Raw genomic sequence first — 19,067 nt, 5'->3', positions numbered from 1 at the left:
CCTTCTTCAGGAAATGCAATGGATTACTTGATGTTTATTATGTAATCTCATTAGCTACGCCCTACCATACCCCCACTTAGTTAAATTGTTCAGTTTTGATGATGGAATGAAAGTTTAGGCAGCAATTTCCTGTCATCAGAGATTGTATGAACTTCTTACTCGGTGCCCGACTTGAAGCTTCTATTCAAGTCTTGGTCTATGATCTTATGATTTGCTCATTCAATTTTTAGGATGCTTGTCCTTAATGTGAGCGAATGTTGAATAATCATTCTAATTTTTAATTATTTTTTTAAGAATCTTATTATTTTTAATGATACAGTTCTGTACTTTCTCGTGGTGTATCATGGCTCCGGTCGTTTTGTTTACACTTGGTTTGCTGAATTGATTTGGAATCATTTATTCCTCGAATTATTTACCACATCTTTTAAACAGAGCAAACGCCTTTAATTGCTGATTACTAAATGGCAACTGATTTATCTACGAATGTAACACGAGTTAAAATTATGCATGAACATGCACTTGTTATGGTAGTTTTAGAACGAAGACAAAAATTAAAATGAGTTCACGAAACTTCGTATAAAATGATAATCGAATTGAATTACGCAACAATTAGTAATGTGGATGATTTACTGCTATGAATTAATATAATCTAAATTTACGACTTCTAAAAGGATCACTAGTTCAACGAGCGAATCATATTTATGAAGAAGAGCTGCATCGTTCTCTTTGTGTCTGCATAGCAATCGCTCATTGCTATTCACGTCCAAGTGCAGCATTCTTCTGAAGTTATAACTCCATTGAACTTAACCAAGGGGAGGATTGCGCACAGTGACTCCAAATTATCTCCAGCCAAGTGCCAAGTCAGCTCCTTACTGCAAAAGTTTCAATTCACGAATAGGAATTCTTGGCCTAAAATACTGCATGATGTGTTACGCTGCTGCATTGTAATGCTGCTGCCTCCAAACCCTTATCGACGTCGCGTGTGTTTTGCAGTCGCGCCTTCTTACGTTGGATTGTTGTTGCTCCGCTCATATGCGCGGTATTTTATTTACGCTCCCATGGTTTGTTCACGCTCTTGTATACGGTTGTAGACGCAAGTTGGCTCGAAGCAATTTTAACTTTAGCTGTAATTTAAGCGTTCTCAATTCTTGTGTTCTCAATTCTTGTGGTTTAGACAATTTTGCGCTACTTTGGACTCAGAATTGATTTTTTTGTGGCATATGCCACAGTTATGTGGTATTTCATTGGGACTTTCTACCGATTTTGCTTATAAAAAATATTTGATACTTCGCTATGTAGATAATCCAGTAGAATTAATTGCCGTTTCATGTTATATTGTTACGGTGTAAGGCTTACCACCTTCGGTTATGCACGCTTCTTCAAAAATCAGTAGATCCATGCAACATTATAACTTTAATACAACAATACTATTGAAAATTCATTAACCGAATTAGCAATGGATCGAAATAAATTCGAATCGTTTTCCCACCATATTACAAAAGACTAAATGACAGTGCCTTCCATGCCAAGTGGCTTACCCAGCAGGCAAATGACGTTGGAATAACTTTAAATTAACGTTGATTCAACTAAGCGTTTATTTCAACGTTTATTTTACGCCAGATGTCTGATGGCTTAGAATCAGCCACAGATATCGGTAATGTCTTTAAAGTCAAATAGTAAACTCTGAGAGCGGTGATTATTCATTTCGCTAAGCTTTGTTCTTCGTTGTAGTACGCTAACGAATTCTGAGCCTTCTTTTAACCCTCAGAAAATGATGAGTGTTAATCCCAAGACAACCTAATCGATGTATGAATTAATTTTGAAGTCTCCATGCATGTATGACTCATACGAAGACCTGAATTATCCACCAACAACGCCATGCTTTGCCTCATTATTTTAATACGTTACCACTTATAATGTTTAATGCGAGATCGATGTTCTTTATGCTTCCTCGATGTTTGATATGTAAAACTAACAATAATTTCAGGAGAATATGAGCTCCCGCTAAGTAAGCAATTAGTCCTTAATTAATTCCATATTTGCGACATAGATCCGTTGGTAAATTCATCAATGGTCAGTTAGAAGACATTTCATTGATTTTTATGGTTTGAGAAATAACTCAAACCTATTTGACATACTATCTGTAATCCGTATATTATATATCCAATTGCTATTTATTCCGGAGTCGAAATCTTATGTTAATGCGCAAAAATTTTGTTATCCATAGTGGCCTGCTGAAAAAAGTTTTAAAAATCACTTTCATTCGTACATGTTAAAAAAATTAATATTATTCATACAACGTATAATCATTGAAAATTATTTGTACGTGCAATGTTGCTCTATAAATACAAATTACCCTATACAGCACCTTCTAAATACCATGTAAAATGCCGAAAATGACTTCCTCTCCTAGATTTTGTCGAAATTGGCGTTACTGGATCTGAACGCAAAGAAACCAATACTCGCGAAATATTACTATGCACATGTTAAGAGCAGCCTTGCTGGCTGGCGCTACAACTTTACTGACTATTCAATAATACCATCTTCATAATGGCACAAGTGATTTGCTCCTTGCGTTCCGCTTTATTTGCGTCTGACTGTCTCTTCAAAAACTGCTGTATGAATACATTGACTTTGATTTTTATTTTTTTTATTTTTTATTTTTCATTTTTTAGAAAAAAAAAACAAAATTATGACCGCGAGTTACTTTTTCCGTTAGCTTCCCATCGAAATTACTATAAATTTGCATCTGATAATAAAATGCAATAATTTTATTTGTCGTCTCTCTTCAAGGCAATTTTCATATAAAATACTCGATAACTATAAATGACACTGCTGTAGCTGGGATAATGTAATTCAACGTGAACAAATTTTCTTGTTTGATGTTTTGCTTCGGTTAGAAACAAGATGGCGGCAGCTGAACCATTTTTAGCTCGTAAAATACGTTACGTGTGATGGATCCTAGCGGCAGAACGACGCACTTCATTGCCGTTTCATGGTCTTAATTTACTTTGCTTTTATTATATCATCGAGGTTTTTGTGGTCTACATTTTCGTGGTGCCTGGAATCGTACAAAATAATTTTTTCGTTCGTGGACAAAATGTTTCTTATGTTTTGTAACCTGTAAGCGAGTAGCTATTTATTCTTTAATAATAAAGATAATTTGATCTCAATTTCGAAATGGTCATGAATTTAATTCGGATGAATTCAAAGTTCTTCAAAATAAATTTTTGCTTCTTCCAATTTTTCGTAGTTTTGCGAAGACATTGATCAATATGAGGCAATGTCGTCCAATAATATTTAAGAAAACCATGCAAAAAATTTGCCCAGTTCAACGCATGCTATACTTGAACCCGTCCATGCAATGAAAATATAGATATAGTAAAATCGAATATACATATCTAATAAAATCATCATTGAAATTTTCTCCTTCTAACCTGCGTTTCGTTCCGACTGTACAGCAACAAATAAAAAGTTAAATATTCCATGCTGGGCACTTTGCTCTGCATAACGTTTGCCCCCTTACATTTACACGTGCAATGCGTGTACAATAGAACTGAGAAGCCACGAAGATATCAATTGGGTCAGTTTAAGAAAACGATGCCACCTACCGACGCCATTCGTGGTCCTCGTGAAGATGAATTCAAGTAGTAGAGCCACAGACCCATGCAGTCGACACGAGTAATTTCCATACGCTGGCGGGAAGCAGCCAAGCGTAAACTCCAGTTTAGAGCTAAGAATGCGTTGCTGTTCTGCCTTACGACTGCCATAAAATTGTTGACGTACACCTTTAGGGCTTAGCTGGCAGCAAGAATGTGAACGACGCCGAGAAATGTGGCCGCGATAGCGCTAGACTCAGCTAAGTCCCTTGCGCTGGCCTCTGCTTGAGAAGGTTTCCGGTTGTGTCGATGGCTTATACTTACATACTTTTGAAATGTGGTACTTGAAGGCCACCTTCTGAAATGTGATGCTTGATGGCTGCCTTCTGCAATGTGGTGCTTGAAGGACTTTTTCTGAAATGTGGTGATGGTGACCGTCTTCTGGAATGTGGTGCTTGAAGGCCGTCTTCCGGAATGTGGTGCTTGAAGGCCCTCTTTTAGGATGTGGTGCTTGAAGGCTGCCTTCTGAATGTGGTGCTTGAAGGCCTCCTTCTGGAATGTGGTGCTTGAAGGCCTCTTCTGGAATGTGGTGCTTGAAGACCGTCTTCTGGAATGTAGTGCTTGAAGGCCGTCTTCTGGAATGTGGTGCTTGAAAGGCTGCCTTCTGGAATGTGGTGCTTGAAGGCCCCCTTATAGAATGTTGTGCTTGAAGGCCGCCTTCTGCAATGTGGTGCTTGAAGGCCTCCTTCTGGAATGTGGTACTTGAAAGCCTCCTTCTGAAATGTGGTACTTGAAGGCCTGTTCCTGGAATGTGGTACCTGAAGCCTCCTTCTGGAATGTGGTACTTGAAGGCCTCCTTCTGGAATGTGGTACTTGAAAGCCTCCTTCTGAAATGTGGTACTTGAAGGCCTGTTCCTGGAATGTGGTACCTGAAGGCCTCCTTCTGGAATGTGGTACTTGAAGGCCTTCTTCTGGGGCTTGAAGGCCACCACCTTCTGAAATGCGGTGCTTTAAGGCCTCTGTCTGGAAGATGGTACTTGAAAGCCGCCTTCTGCAATGTGGTGCTTGATAAATTGCATTTCAAGTGTGTTTCAAACTCCATTCACTATTTCGAATGTATGATACTGGAATGTACAGCACATGTGGGTAGTGGAGGTGAAATGCGCACACCTGGAATGTGGTGCTGGAACGTTCACATCTGTTATGATGCGCTGCCATGCCCCCTCATTTGAGTAGCTTCCGTAGCATCTCCATTTAACTCCGAATTTTTATCCTGCATTTTGCCCGCCAAGTACAGCTGATGAATTTGTTCGCTTATTCTTTACATTTGTTATGAGGTTTATTTTGACTGATTTGTTTACAGTTACATAAATAGTGAAACGATGTTTATCTAAAATTACCCCAAACATGAATAAAATTTTCTTATTTAAATAATAAATTAAAGGTATTTTTTGAGTTGATTTCGTGTTAAATTATAGCTGTTTAAAATTACTAGGTCAGTCCCATTCTCGAATTGAAAACTCCAGTTCCGCAGACATTGTTAAAGTTCAATGAACCTTGATATTATCGCAAAAAATTTTCAACTGCACAAGCATTTCCAAGAAGCCTTCACTCATATCATTTATAATTATTTATTTTATAAAAATGAGCTGAACAACTTGAAGATTTTATTTGACACTCTGATAGGGAACGTTGAAGTGTTCATATTTGAATGATTGAGATTGCATGGTCTTGAAAATATAATTCGTAAAATACCTCTTACAGTGTCGTATTTTTGGGAATTCATTAAATGATACTTTGCTATATATTCCAAATAATATTTTTTTAAATCATTATCGTTATTCAATTTAAACTCACTCGTCTAGAAATGCTTCTTCTTCAGTGCTACACCCAACTGATGCTACTATGGAAGCATTAAGTTCATTTAAGTGAAAATCCCGTAGTTCTGCAATAATTTAGTCGTGCGTCGTATTAAAGGAGTGGACGGCACTCGTGTGAGACTTATTGCTAGTGATGTAACCAGCGGCGCTACACTCACCGAGTTATGAACGTGTCTAGGTTACGACTAGGCTCCAGTCCCCTTTGTCTTGCTCGCTATAGGAAACGAACATCCGTTGTAGTGTTCCGCCATTAGCGACATCTCAGTCACTGCTTTGTGTTTGTTCCATTTCTAAGCTGTAATTGCTTCTCATTTTATGGCTTTAATGTGATGATTTGTTTACATTTCTTTTCATCGCTAGTAATTTTCTGAGGATAAATTACTAGAGTTACTTTCTAGAAATGTTTTTCATCGGGAGTGGATTCCGTTATAAATACAGCGTTAGAAGTAACTTCAATCTGCCTTTACGTAAGGTGGAGACATTCAAGTTTCCGCGAAACGCCATTTACGTATGCAAAATGTTCATAGCATTCAACAGCGACGCAAAATGATTTCAATATGGTTATTAATATGTATTTCTTTTACACATTTATCTAAGATTATTTGGTATTAAAGTTTCCATTTCGCCCTGCCATAAACTGTAAGTATTTTCTTTCAATAAACTTAATACACCACACAATACACACATGCAGCGCTCAGGTGACATCCATTCTTTTGATGTTTTGCAAACCTGTTATTTCTGATGATCATTCATTCGAATTTTATAATTTGTATTGTTTCCTTAAATATCTAGCGCTTGGCTTTATGTATTAAACGGTCTAAAAATATCACCCTAATGTAAAGTTTCTTATTCACCGTAAAATTTCCGGCTGCTGTTTCAAATAACTGCTCCCTGGGGATCATTTTATCTCTTTTTTTATTGCTTCTTAGAGAAATGAGCGGTCACTAAATAAAAGCAACATTTCCGAGGGATTGTGAGGGTCTCGCTTGTACTTGCGAGAAGCAGTTCAGATTACTAATTAGCTGGCAGGAGACCCGAGCTCCATGCCGTCTCAAGCCAAGGATCCGCTGAATTTTGCCGGCATTGAAGAAAATTGTAATTTTATAGCGGACGCAAACTAATGAGCTGTTGTGCGGAGCTCTTGTCTTTGTTCTACAATTGCTTCGAGGTTTGTGACGTCTTGATGCGTGCAAACGTCTAGCACTTGCCAGGGCACAAAGCTCTTTACTTGTATTGAATTCCACGATTGATATATGAGTTTTAAGTTGAGAATTTTTTGTTCTCTTCAGGCAGGTTTATTAAGCTGGTTTATTTGCATCTACTTATATTGACCAAATATTTTCCTCGAATCTCTCTAGCTGTTAATGATAAACAGCTTCGCTCCTAGTTATTTATAATTGTGTGTAAAAAAATAGAATGAAAACCAATTTGTGCAGAGGTTAATCCTAGCAATATATTTTAATTTTGCTTCTGAGCGCCAAAAATTCTCATTGATTAATCAAGAACTATATACGAAAAATCTATACAGAAGCGAGCTTAGCACAAGCCTTTTGTTTCATCTTGTTTATTAGCGACGTAGAAGGCGGTTCCAAGGATTCATCAAATTGGGAATGCGACCCCAAAATGAGGAGCCGACAAAACCCGAGCCTTGGAACAAGTTGATGAGGGCGGCAACCCGAGCAGCGCCTCAAACTTGATGAAGAGAGTGGGGAAGTTAAGCGCAGCGACACGGGAAACCTCGCAACTTACTTGACCAACTTGAGTTCAGGGGATCAGAACTGGGGTCAGGCTTGCCGCTGTACTACAACGGCCGCGTGGAGTCGTGCCGAATCTTGCCGTGGTACTACAACGGCCGCGTGGAGTTGTGCCAGATCTTGCCGCGGTACCACAACGGCTGCGTATAGCCTTACCAGATTTTGCCGCGGTACTACAACGGCCGCGTATAGTCATGCCGAATCTTGTCGCGGTACTACAACGGCTGCGTGTAGTCGTACCAGATTTTGCCGCTGTGCTACAACGGCCGCGTGAGGTCGTGCAAGATCTAAGCGCGGTACCACGCGTGCAGCGTTTTAGCCTGCAAGATCTTGCTTCGGTAAAACGTTGCTCACATGTGGTCGTGCCAGAAATTACCGCAGTACAGCCTTCATCATGTGCGGTTTTTCCAGATCCTTCCAGGGTACATCAATAGCAGCGCTTAGACGCGCCAGATCGATTTCACCGCGAGAAAACCATAGCAGTTCGCGCAAAGACTTGGATTGTGAGAACTGGACACAATGTAGGTTTAGAACTTACTAGGAAAATAAAAAAAATTAGAGGTAAATTTCTTCCAGTTTTAAAACTCACGGAAACTTTGCTGAAATAATAGTGTGGTATGTTCCGAATCATAAAATTTCTTTGCCGTATTCTATCAGTTGGTTTTGTTATATTTTCACTAGGAGTATGGACTTCATTTTACGAAATAGAGATATTGGTTCAACGTTGGCCGTTCGTTTATTATTGAACTGTAATCGAGAGCGTGCGGAATTTTTTCATGCTTCACTGCGCTCTAAACTTTGCAATCCCCGAGCAACTTTGTTTATTGAGAGGCTAACAGAATTCATAAACTCGTTTCAAGAGCTCCATTCACGTACCAGTTTTGGCGAGGCACTTTCATAAACAACTAACTTTAAACTAATATTCTATGAGCCTGTCAGTCGTGGATCAAATTCATCAACTTTGCCTGACGTTCAAACTGCTCTGCGATGCTATCGTGCGTCCGAGCGCCCGCTCTGCTTCCTATCGCAAATCATACCCGTAAAATTATTAGGAATAACGCATTTAGTGATGCAAAATATATCGCTTCTCCTTCAATAAATAGTTGCTTGAATTATAGAAATTCGTTGTCAATTTAATTTGATTCATCGAATCTGACTTCACTATTGAGTGCTAGTTTAAACGTTAGTATTTTATTATTATTATTATTATTATGTATGGCTTGTTAGTTAGTATTTTATTATTATTATTATTATTATTATGTATGGCTTGTTATCATTCAGTACTACCAGCATTATCTTTTGGCATTATTCATAAGGTTCTTACTTCCTTTTTTAGCAGTACTTATTGTCTAACTCAATCCGACTGCTGCATTATAACCTATTTAAATTTTAATTATTATTAGTTCTCCCTTTACATCATCATATGCAATTTTTGTTTTGTATCAATGTCGGGGAATTTGTTTGTAATGTAAATATAATGTATCGAATGTATTTGTAATTTAAATTAATATAATGCATCGAAAATTTCTCATCAAAGTAGGAGTTTTCGACCCAGATAACCTTTCCGTTTGCATTACCTGTATACCAGAAATGAAATAGATAGGTTATGCATGAACTAAAAACTTCTATTTGTGCAACAAAATAACGAAATTATGAGACCGTACTAATTGTCATAAAACGTTTCTGATTTCAGCTCATATCTATAGCGAGCACATTCAAGCACTTGATTTAACAATAAATTTCAAGAGAACACATTACTTGGATGAAATTTGGCTTTTAATTCCTGACGATCGATAACATTAGACATTAAACTGAATTGTTCCAGGGTTTAATCAGTCTTACGTCATGTTACGAATTCATTCCCGTAGAATATTTATGATGCGCAAGATTACGGTCAATTTTTGTGATCCATCTAAGGGACGGGCCAATAGAACAACGTCTGAATTGGGTTCGCAGCTCAATATTTTATAGATTGGCATGACGCGAAGGTATTGTGAAGCTTCCTGCGGTGCTGCGATTTTCTTCAGGAATCCTGCCTTACATGCAGTGCAGTAGAATCCTTTGCCTCTGCCATGAGATTAATCGTCTAGGATTTCTAAGGAAGCTTTCTCTGGGGAATTCCATCTTTTGAGGCTTTTCATTGATGAACTTCTCAATCAGATCTCACGATCGCATCGTAACTTTGGAGGCGAGGCTCCTCGATTATCGCAACTTTGACGCCGCATTATTACAGCATTTCTGATGGGTCTTAGTGGCTTGGTCAAGTCTCCAAAGCCACTTATTACTGCCTATGCGCGCTAATGTGTCGCCTTATTCATGATGCTTCTGCATAATAGTTGGGAGATAGTTGGGAGTTTGTGTACGTAGAACTTTACTTATCACCAAAGTCATCATTGTATTTTAATTTTTTTCATATTGTACATTGTGCGACTTATATTTGTAAGCTACTGAGAAATCTATTTTGGTATTCTAAAAGGCATTTCATTATAGAAAAATTTGCTTTGAACTATGCTTTTTTTGCGGGAAGATTCATAAAGGAAGCATTCAACGGTCATTGGAGCTCGATACTTCCAGCTTCCAAGAGAACCAGCACCAGCTTGTAATTATGATACGAGCTTTAAATCTTCTCTTCTTTGCGTTTCTGTTTCGTCAGTGTTGATTGATTTCCGTAAATATTCTACTTTGTAGTTTAAAACCACAGAAAGTTTATAACTTCTGATGATTGGGGCCAGAAAAAATATTAATTGTCTCAATTGCTCTCAGCCTTTTGAAAAATCTGTTCAGAACACAGGAACTCGCAGCGCAAATTTGGATAAATTTATTAATTCATTCATGGATTACATGATTTATTTTTGTATGTAAATCTGTTTTATGCTACACTTGATTCGCCATTACTCTCAACAGGAAAAAATCATCTGATTTCTATGAGGCGGGCTCAACTTTCGAAATACATTATAAAAGAAAGTGTCCACGAATTTGTGAAGAGTTCTTTATTATTTGCTGAGTTAAGCTGACCAAAGACATTTTAGAACACAAAATCTGTACACAATTTGACAATTGCCATTCCCTTTATTGAATTGTTATTGTCAGGCTCTAAATTTTCACGTTTCATTTTCTTCAATGCCTTCCGCCATAATTATTCTAAATTTGTCTGAACAATAATAACATACTGTGATGAAATTTAATCTCTGGTTCGATATAATGGCAATTCTTTCTTTTCTTCCCTGTTAATGACTTTTATATTTTTTTAAGGTTTAACCAAATCATTTACCTAAGAGTTTATTTCAAAATTTGTGATGCAAAAGGGAAAAACTTAATATTAGGTGAACCATTTCCGGCAGATTATTTTTAACTTCAGAACGGAAAAATAAAAGTAATAATTCACCAATCAATTGTGGTATATTAATAATAAGAGCTTTACTTGATAACTATATTTCCTTCCAATATTGTCAAATAGTCTTTTGAATGATAGTAAATTCGATTGCTTTTGCATTCGATATTATTTGGAATATTTTTGATAAGCTGGCAATCTTAAAGTTTTAATTTTTTACCATTATACTAATCTACCATTTTTTATCAATTAGGTTTATTAGTTGCTAATATGTAGCAAATATTGTATCTCATTAACGCTTTTTTACCGATCTAAAATGCGGAAGATAATATAAATTATATATTACATTGTTATCATTTCTCATACACGTGCAGTTATTCAAATCATGATTCCCAATCTGGTCTCATTTCGTACATATAAGAATTTTTTATTATCTTTCTCACAATTGTCCGCACTCTTGTCGCTCCCGCAACATTGTACGAAATCTCTATTCTAAAATATCCCCACGCAGGTTACTTTTCGAAGCTGGCCAATTTGTCAATGTAACTGCAGACGCTCCAGGAGATAACAGATGATCATCGGCGTTGCCGTGGACCATAAATTCGACGGAATTACTTTAGAAGTTTGTCAATGTAGAGTGCACCTGAAAACTGAACCGATTTTATTGCCTTTTATAGAGGAAAGCCACCAAAAATTAATGCAAAGCTAAGCATGAATTTTCTTCAAATTTGCTCAAGATTTGAAATCAATTTACAAGTTTCTTTGGATTAATAATCATATTAATTATTGGATCGTGATCCGTTTCGATGAAAGGATATAAAGAACATTTAACGTGAAGTAAGTTCACCGCAATTTGTGAACATAAAGACACGTCGTTCATGCCGTCTACTTAAAGTTAGCCACATAACTACCATAATTCAAAATCACCTCGAATTAATTCCGATTTTTCATTTTTGAATGAACTTCGCATCCAAATTTTAAAAAACCTCTGGGTGAATCCATCAAGTGAATTCCCAGGGTCAACTGTTTTAAATTAAATAATAATAACGCTGACTGCATCACTTATACTCGTGCGCATATCACATAAAAAATTAACTCAATCATCAAAGACATAAAATGATCAGCATGAAATATTTCTGATTTAATAATGATTATGATTTACCGAATAATCCTACCTTTGTGGTCACAATCCTCTGTGCCTCGATCTGTCGTGTATTTTTAATGCGTTGATTAATTTAATGCGACAGAACATTGCTGCTATTCTGTAATAATGCCCACTCACCAGTGAATACTTGATTTTGACGTCATCACTCGCCAAAATCCCTCAAGTAATGTTGTTTTCATCATAATCCTTCTCTTAATGTTAGATTTTCATTAAATGTCAGTGTGCTTGGTCTTTGCCCTTCATGTTCTCCCCAGAGATTTTTTGCTATTGTGTATGGTCGGTGAAAAAGTAATAAAAATTTTATGAAATATTTTATTCCAATGAGATGATAATTTCAGAATTATTTGATTATATTGTTCGTTGTTTTTTTCAATTTTAATTAATAAATTTTGTAGCAAATCTCGTATCCCCGATTAATCATGGACGAAATTAAATCATAATATAGTGTTATCATGGTATTATGATAACATAAAGATGAATTGCTTTTACTAATTTTTCAGTATTTCTATGCGCTATATTTCACCAATTGCTCTATATTATTAACGACTTTTTCGAAATGTTGGGGAATGTTTTTCCTTCCATAATTTTTTCAGTTGTGTGATTGAACATGTGCCGATTCAATCTAATTTTAGGACACACAATATTTTATTCTGAACGTTTTTCTGTCTTTTCAGTGCTGCAAAACTTAGACGGGAGTGCGTAGACTAAAATTATAGTCAGGCCGCAGGGCACGGAGGAGGTACTTAAATCTTGGTTGTGAAGTCCGTGGAGTTTTTTATCACTGACTTTTTCGAAATGTTGGGGAATGTTTTTCCTTCCATAATTTTTTCAGTTGTGTGATTGAACATGTGCCGATTCAATCTAATTTTAGGACACACAATATTTTATTCTGAACGTTTTTCTGTCTTTTCAGTGCTGCAAAACTAAAATTAGATTACAAATTTGGACTGATTTTAGCTCCGTGCTAATTTTGTATGTGAGCTTTACTGCGCTCAATGTTTCATGATATTTTCGGCTTTTATTAATGTTGAAATTTAATATTTTCATTTTTTATCATCCCTAAAACTAATTGCAGAAGGTTTCAAAAAATACTGTAAAATAATGTATACTAATAGTAAAACAAATTGAAGGAATACTCGAGTTTTGTACAGTACGTTTCACATTTATTTTCAGTTTTAAAGCCAAGGGCATTGAACTGAAGAACAGCTTATATTAAAAGTTGGGTTCAACATATTCGATCTCAACAATTTATTTAATTTATGTCATTACGTATTAATTTCAACATGTTTTATTGAAATAAAATTTCCTTCTCATAAAATAAACGCTAAAACTGACGCGCCCCGCATTGCAGTTCAGATAGTTTTTCGGTTCATTTACCGATACCTCGCATACAATTAGAAATTAACTGACCCCCAGGATTAATTTGGTAACAGGTCAAATCTTGTTCATTGATTAACCTAACTGATCGATAAGTAAACATTGACACGCGTTACTGATTTTTATATAACCATCAAATAACGTTACTAATCTGTCGTTTGCCATCGTTTTATGTCACCAATTCCTGGGTACTATTTCTACCCATAGCTATTTTCCGATTATTTAGAAAAAAAAACTAAAAATTTGCTCAATGGCTAATTACCTTCTACTGAAATACCGCAAATGCATTTAATCAAGTCACTAACTAATAAGAAAACGTTTGCTCAGAATGTGCCTCCATAACCTAACTTTATCTGGTATAGTCAAAAACGAAAATCGTGGGATCGCTCACCAAATTTTGGCAATTGTCCATCCTGGGAGATCCTCTCCCAGTTGATCAGCTCATGTGATCAGAGATCAGACTGGCATCAGTGTGATCAATGATCAGTAACCAGCCACAGGCCATTCCGGGAATTGATGATTAATCGAGTTAAGCTTTTGTGGCGAGGACCGCAACGCAATGATTAGTGAGAGAAATTTGGTTCCCGCGTCGCTTCTCGTTTGAAAATAGAGATAAAAACTGTACACGTCTGCTGTTCTGTTGTTTGCCATACAGCTGTTAGTGCTCGTTTGAAAATATAGATAAAAACTGCACACGTCTGCTGTTCTGTTCTTTGCCATACAGCTGTTAGTGCTCGTTTTAAAATAGAGATAAAAACTGTACACGGCTGCTGTTCTGTTGTTATTGCCATGCAGCTGTTACTGCTCGTTTGAAAATAGAGATAAAAACTGTATACGGCTGCTGTTCTGTTGTCATTATCATGCAGCCATGTCATTGTTACTGCTCATTTGAAAATTGAGATAAAAACTACATACGGCTGCCGTTCTGTTGTTATTGCCATGCAGCTGTTCTACTCGTTTGAAAATAGAGATAAAAAGTGCAAAGTCTGCCCGTTTCTGCTACTCTGTCATTATCATTATACATTTGCTGCACACATGTGACAAACTGTCATGAGTTGTTTTACTACTAAATATATTCAGCTCTCAATTCAAAATTACTTGCCTTTGATATTTTATGATGAATAAGGATTTTTTTTGGAAATTACTTTAAAAAACGCCGAATATTTTGGAAATGAACCATTATTGTGCGATATAATTTCCTTCAAAATTACTGAACTTTTTCATTCAGCATCTGTTTCTGTTAAGCAATATAACGACAATTTTTGGCATATTATTAGGCACTAATTTCTGGTCTAAAATAGTTTATAGAAGTTTTATTCTACTCATTTACGTCTTCAAGTCAAATCCACTCACTTCTTCAAAATCAATACGAATTGAGCCTGTTAGCCCAATATCTTTGCAGATATTCCCCAAAATAATACTTTATTAATATTCATCAAAATAACTCTTGCAGAAAATGTATTATGTAAAAAAGTGTATCAAAAATTCTTCGACCTTATGATGAATTTAAAACCCAACTATAAAATATTTAACTAACATATAGTGCAATCGATATTATCTTGTAAATTGCTATTTAAACGAAATTATAGCATCCTGGGGGGTTCGGCGAAATTCGATGCTAACCGAACCATTGGAAGCAAGAACTCGAATCAAACAATACAAATGATCAGTTATAGATTGAGTTGCCTTCTATATTTATAATATACCTGTAGTAGTCATAGTATTTAATATTGTAGTATAGTATTTAGTTTTTGGAGCGTTTGAATTAAAATTTAATCAAGATACACATCGCATATATCAAATATTTGAAAATTTCATATTCATTCTCCTATTCCATTCGCATCAAGGAATGAACTGCATTCCTAACACCGGCACGAAATGATTTTATTTTGGGGCCGGCGGCCACGCCACGGCGCCTGTTACGGTGCAAATTGCCTCCATGTTCTCTTAATCTGACCTCAACGATGAGATTTTAAACTCATTATCTTCTCATTTGACACAAGGCTTGTTTTTCATTCCACCGAAATTGTTTTCCCAGAGACTAACGGATACTTTAGAAATACCCGCATTGAAAAGCCCACGCGTGGTGTGATGACTTTCTAATGTTAGCCCTGCATCAACGCTGCATGAATGCTTCCCACCTCACACAATACTAGTCATTGGTTACTTTTTTATTTTAAAACTCTGACATAACCGTTTATGGTCAAACATTTTAATCTATTTGCGTTGTAATTTTTCTTACACTGGCAGTCGGGGAAAATGTTGTAGATGTCCGTCTTATATTACATATCCTTAATTTTGAATTCGACTGCTTTTCCGAAAATTTAACATATGTAATCTATTCTTGCTCACATGCTTGCGTAAGTTTTACATATTGCGTAAGCTTTATTAGAGAACCGATCGTGTACGTTCTTTTTTTCCTTTCGGGGTCTTTTTTATTTTTGTCGCCTTGTAGAGAACGGAAAAAGTCGGACATATTTTTGAACGTTGCTGTACCAAATTTTGTACTATTTTGTTCTGTATTCTTGCACTATTTACGGGAATATAACATTGAAACTTCGATCTTTGTACACATTCACCATATTTTTGCACTATCCCATTGAAAAACATTCCTAGCTAAATTTTTTTCTTACTTCCCTATCATTTTATTCTCTCTTTTATTAGTAAACCCATGATGCCATTTAACTGAATAATTCAAATGCATTCAGTATCATCTCATTCCTCTCTCGATGTTCGCTCCCATTCCTGTTCTGCCTATGACACGCGACGCTCAATGTACACCTGTACTCGAAGCCTGCATGGCGTGCAACAAGGCGGAATTTTAATGAATTTGCATTGAAGTCACGTTCGACAGGCTAGAGTATTGGCATGCAGAGTTAGGGACAGCGTTAGACACTCCAGCCTGAGATCAATAACCACTGCGCTGAATGTTAAGCCAAGAATTTGCTTGGGATATCACCCGATCATGTATTTGATTCGTCCCATTAAATTATGTGTTATGATCTCGTGATAACGAGACTTCGGTTTATGTGCTTCTTTGTACATAAAAATAATTATTTACGGAAAAATAAGTATTGAAATTTAAGCTTTCATCTTCCATGGTGAGTCGTGCAAAAATTTAGAATACATCGGAGAATACATACGAATTCAGTGATCCTCTTTAGCTTCTCAGGTATAGAAGAAAATTTTAGACCAAATGTTTTCTTTTGTTGAATTAAAATAGTTTTGCGCGCCGAAAGTCCGGTTAGATTGATTTGTCATGCTGCCAAATAAATCTTTACTACAAATATTTACTAAAAACTTAATAGCAAAGAAAACACCACAAAATTTCATAGTATCTTTAAAGAAAACGTTTCGGAGTCCAGCTCCATCGTCAGTTCGAAAATTCTAGAACACAGATAAATCAGTGATTAGTACAGTCAAGAATACAACGAAAATCCTAAGCTGCAAAACCTACCTATTTACAATTTCAAGCGGGTAAGAGCTAAAAGCTAAATTTAAACTAGGCCTCTGTTTAAAAATATACAATGATTCTAAAATGCGCAAATCAGAAACACCGGAACTGGAAGCTAAAACTTTGAAGTCTCCAGTTCCGGTGTTTCTGATTTGCGCATTTTAGAATCATTGTATATTTTTAAACAGAGGCCTAGTTTAAATTTAGCTTTTAGCTCTTACCCGCTTGAAATTGTAAATAGGTAGGTTTTGCAGCTTAGGATTTTCGTTGTATTCTTGACTGTACTAATCACTGATTTATCTGTGTTCTAGAATTTTCGAACTGACGATGGAGCTGGACTCCGAAACGTTTTCTTTAAAGATACTATGAAATTTTGTGGTGTTTTCTTTGCTATTAAGTTTTTAGTGAATTTGCGATTCAAGCAAACGAGTGATATTATTACAAATATTTAATTTTTGAGCCTTTTCACTTAACAGAAAATTTTGCGTCAATGTTTTTTTGAAAATTCTAAATATACATATTATGCCGAATTTTCTGCCTGGTACATAATAAATCCGTTCGGCGTCAAACATTAAATTGATTTTTCACCATACAGTATTGCTTGCGATGTTTTAATGTTGTTATCATTATGGTCTAAATAGATCGATGTTGTCAGAGGCTACAATAATATTTCAGTTGCTCGTTTATCCGTGTTTTTGCTTCAATTAGGTTCCAACTGATCTTACGCTACCATATGTTGCATTAAAATTCATATTGTCAGCAAATTTGTCAGTTTATTTTTATTTTTCTAATATACGATATTTATTTTTAACTGTATAATGGTTCACTTGTATCAGTAATGCGAGGACTATTCCAGAAAAAAATCGCAATTTCTGTTGCATGCCACAGGACCTAATTGCAAGTGAGGTCTATAAGACCTGGCAATTTTTATAGATACCATTACAAAATTACACCAACGTACGTGAGCCTCAAACTGCCTTATTCAGTTACCGTTGTCTCTATTAACCTGCCGTAATATTTCTTTCCTGTTACCGTGACATTTCCAACGGTTACTGTGAGGTTTCAATTCATTTAGCAAAATATTTCTTATCAATTACCGTTGCATTTTATCAAAAGACTTTTTTAAGCAGAAGAAAGTTTTATGTTCACGAATAGCGCAAATTATAACACTTGTCGCACTCGCTCGATTGTTAAATTTATACCTGTACAAAAGGTAAAGTTATCGATCTGAGACCATTCAGTCGGCAGTTTCCATCATTTCAACGAAAAATCACCAACAAACTTCAACTTGAGTACATTTTAATTTCACTATTTTTATCCTAATATTCTGTTCACTATTAGAAAACAAATAATCCAACATAAGATCGCTGGTATAATCTGCAGCCTGGGATCAAGTCGAGTCTCCAGGCGAGCTTGTCCATTGAGTAGGCCGGTAACACCTCTTACCTCCGCGCGCACTCAATTCAGTGATCCTCTTTAGCTTCCTTGCCTCTCAAATATGAAGAAGGAACTGAGCTAGCCTTGATGTCTTCAAAGCACGTCGTGTATATCTGCTTCTGAGGCTCGTGGAACCTCTGCTGACGAGATCCCCACAAATCCGCCAACTTACCTCGGTCCACTATCATTCTCCTGTGATCTCTTGTACTGTCGGCATTGACAGATCATGTTCATCAGTGTAAAATAACATCTTATAGATTATATTTTAATGTAAGTTTTTGCTAGCCATTTATTCAGCATGTTTCTTTGTCGGAAATTTAACATAGTACTTTGTTTAATAATATCTCGCAACGAAAAGTTGGCCCATTGTGTTCAAGTTGCCCAAAAATAAAATTTAATATCCGGTCCGTTTCATCCGAGCTTGCCCTGCAGCGCCCAAGAAAGTGAGCCCCTTACCAAATTAGGACTTCATCTCGATGTTGACGATAGGTGACTGGCGGTCTTTGAATTTGGCCTAAGATGTAATTACCTCGCGCTGGATTGGTAGGCAAACACTTTTATAGCAGCTCGCTCCATCGCAGCCAGCAAGCTCAACTCGGTGCATAAGATTGGCAAAGTCCCGTAGGACTCTTATCCTATCCAGGTTTCCTCCTTTTCAGTATTCCAATTAATATTATGCTTACTGATATTATTATTCTTTTTGTTCCTATATTCTGATTTTGTTATTTCGTGACTATTGTACAATGAAATTTCCATTTATTTATTTAATACTACACTATTTTCTTTTTGTCAGAGTTAGACCGTATGAATTTTTTTTTAATATTTTTTGGAAGTGATGATCTAGAATGTTGAGTTTAAGTATTGAATTGATTGTTTTACCATATTTTTTAGGTTGCAAGATTTTCCTCCCTCCCAGGAAACGTTGATGATAATATCTCCATGATGCTTCAGTTCGCCGAAAAAATCGTAACATTTGAATATAAATTTTTATAGCACTGAGTTTTTTCATCTTTCAAAACCTCAATTCCTGGACTTCATTGGTAAGAATTTTATATGCAATTTATGATGAT

This window comes from Hyalella azteca, unplaced genomic scaffold, assembly GCF_000764305.2.
Source record: "Hyalella azteca isolate HAZT.00-mixed unplaced genomic scaffold, Hazt_2.0.2 contig5580, whole genome shotgun sequence".
Classification (NCBI taxonomy): Eukaryota; Metazoa; Arthropoda; class Malacostraca; order Amphipoda; family Hyalellidae; genus Hyalella; species Hyalella azteca.
This window is presented reverse-complemented; position numbering follows the sequence as displayed.